The following is a 2,993-nucleotide window of genomic DNA, read 5'->3' on the forward strand; positions in this document are numbered from 1 at the left end:
AATGGAGGACGGATCCATTTTCTATTGGCTCCGTTTCATCAGACGGACACCAAAACACTGCAAGAAGCATTTTGGTGTCTACCTCCAAAGCAGAATGGAGCCAAACTGATCTGTTTTGGAGCGCTTGTGAGAGCCCTGAAACAGATCTCACAAACAACTAGTGTGAAAGTAGCTTTCAAAACAGAACAGCACTGCTCCATAGCAGACACTCACTTGATATAATCCATCTATTTTAACCACACAGCTCAGTCTCCTCAGAGACTGTCAAAAATTGCCATTGCTGACTATATTTCAAGTCATCATGGCGGGGTATTGGTAAAAAGTTTTCAAAAAGCAATAATCACGCCTCGGTTAAACCTCATCGGCTATGATACTGCCACTGCGCAAAGCTAACCTGTATACCGTCCCAGCTGCAGCAGCACACCCTGGACACTACTCAGCCAGCTTAGGGCGACACACTGTACGGCGTGCGGGACAGGCACTGAGGACGGGAGACGTTATACTAATGACTGCATCGGCCGCTCTAGTCTTCCGTCCATCCCACGTCCTCCTCTGGCCGCACTAACTGACGTCCATTTTACCGAAGACCAAGCATTTGGCTCTTTTACCGAGGAGATGGAAACTCCTGAGATGGCAACTGCTGATACAACTGGTATGCAAAGGAGGAAATGCATCATGGGAGTTTTTCTTCTCACACCACTCCTTCACCAGGGTGATCCCGTTTTCCTTACAAGCACTCTTTTGTCAATAAAATTATTCAGCATGGGTTGTTTAGCAGTCACATGACCTGTATCTGATTCATGATGGGCTGCTTACTGATGGACTGGTCCATTCTGAGGGAGGTGTGCAGGGATGCAACTGTAAGTTTGGGTTACATAACTGACAGTTTCTTTAGAAGCTTCATTAAAGGGGAAGTCCACATTTTTTTAACTCCTTCAGGAAAGTTAAATCTGAGTCCAATTTTTTAACCTTTTTATAAACAAAAAATGCCAAATTTATTTAAAAAAATGGAACAAAATTCACTAATTTCTAAATGAGAAGTTTTCTGCTGTAAGACGGATAGTGATATCTCATAAAGTAGTTATTACTTAACATTCCCCATATGTCTGCTTTATGTTTGTAGCATTTTGTGAATGGCATTTTATTTTTTTAGGACGGTAGAAGGCTTAGAATTTTAAAAGTAAATTTTCAAATTTTTTAAGAAATTTCCAAAATCATCTTCTTATAGCACCAATTGAGTTTTGAAGTGACTTTGTGGGTCTTACATAGTAAAAACCACCCATAAATTACCCCATTTTAGAAACTACACCCCTCAAGATATTCAAAAGTTATTTTATAAACGTGGTTAACCCTTTATATATTTCACAAGATTTAAAGGAAAATGGAGGCAAAATTTCACTTTTTTTGCAGATTTAAAATTTTAAGCAGTTTTTTTTTCTGTAAGGCGGCAAGGTATAAGGCTTATTGCACACGACCGTATGGCTTTTTCAGTGTTTTGCGGTCCGTTTTTCATGGATCCGTTGTTCCGTTTTTTGTTTCCGTTGTGTTTCCGTTTCTGTTCCGTTTTTCCGTTCCGTTTTTCCGTATGGCATATACAGTATACAGTAATTACATAGATAAAATTGGCTGGGCATAACATTTTCAATAGATGGTTCAGGAAAAAACGGAACGGAAGCGGAAGACATACGGATGCATTTCCGTATGTGTTCCGTTTTTTTTGCGGAACCATTGAAATGAATGGTTCCGTATACGGACCGTATACGGGACGCAAAAAACGGCCAGTAAACGGGAAAAAAAAACGGCCGTGTGCAATAGGCCTAACAGGCAGCGTTTTAGTGTCCACCTCCAGGGCGGAATGGTGACTGAACAGAGGCAAACTGAGGCATTCTGACGGATACCTTTCCATTTAGAATGCATTAGGGCAAAACTGATCTGTTTTGGACTGCTTGTGAGAGCCCATGACGGATCCCACAAACGGAAAGCCAAAACACGAGTGTGAAAGTAGCCTAAAACAACGTATCCCATACGGTGAATGGCGTAATGGGGAAAAAAAGACCAATTTGGTGTCTTTTCATCACTTTATCTACCCCCAAAAATGGTATAAAAGTGATCAAAAAGTCATACACACCCCAAAATGGTAATAACAAAAACTACAGGTCAACCCGCAAAAAATAAGCCCTCCCACATCTCTGTAGATATAACTATCAAAAAGTTGTGGGGTCAGAATATGGCGCTGAAAAGAAACATTTTTGTAGTTATTTTTTTCCCCCCGTATTTAAACGCAATAAAAATTATTCATACGTGGTATCGCTGTAATCTTACTGACCTGGAGAATGAACATAACAGGTCAATTTTACCACGTAGGGAATACCGTGGAATGGCAGAATTGTGTTTTTATTAACCACCTCCGGACCGCCTAACGCACATGTGCGTTCCGGAGGTGGCAGGCTGGCGCACAGTCACGCATATATGCGTCATCTTGCGAGACGCGAGATTTCCTGTGAACGCGCGCACACAGGCGTGCGCGCTCACAGGAACGGAAGGTAAGCGAGTGGATCTCCAGCATGCCAGCGGCGATCGTTTGCTGGCAGGCTGGAGATCCGAATTTTTTAACCCCTAACAGGTATATTAGACGCTGTTTTCAAAACAGCGTCTAATATACCTCCTACCTGGTCCTCTGGTGGTCCCTTTTGTTAGGATCGACCACCAGAGGACTCAGGTAGGTCAGTACAGTCGCACCAAACACCACACTACACTACACTACACTACACTGCACCCCCCCCTGTCACTTATTAACCCCTTATAAACCCCTGATCACCCATGATCACCCCATATAAACTCCCTGATCACCCCCCTGTCATTGATCACCGCCCTGTCATTGATCACCCCCCTGTCAGGCTCCGTTCAGACGTCCGTATGATTTTTACGGATCCACGGATACATGGATCGGATCCGCAAAAAGCATACGGATGCCTGAATGGAGCCTTACAGGG

At 43.0% G+C, this 2,993-nt stretch overlaps 1 non-coding gene across 1 annotated transcript; it reads right to left on the reverse strand.

Annotated features, from left to right (window-relative positions):
- Positions 1-249: 249 nt before the first annotated feature.
- On the reverse strand, positions 250-391 carry LOC122929776. The gene has a single exon (XR_006388004.1). It is a non-coding gene; the product is annotated as a U4 spliceosomal RNA (small nuclear RNA).
- Between the last annotated feature and the right edge of the window lie 2,602 nt (positions 392-2,993).

Source organism: Bufo gargarizans, chromosome 2 (assembly GCF_014858855.1).
Source record: "Bufo gargarizans isolate SCDJY-AF-19 chromosome 2, ASM1485885v1, whole genome shotgun sequence".
Taxonomy (NCBI): domain Eukaryota; kingdom Metazoa; phylum Chordata; class Amphibia; order Anura; family Bufonidae; genus Bufo; species Bufo gargarizans.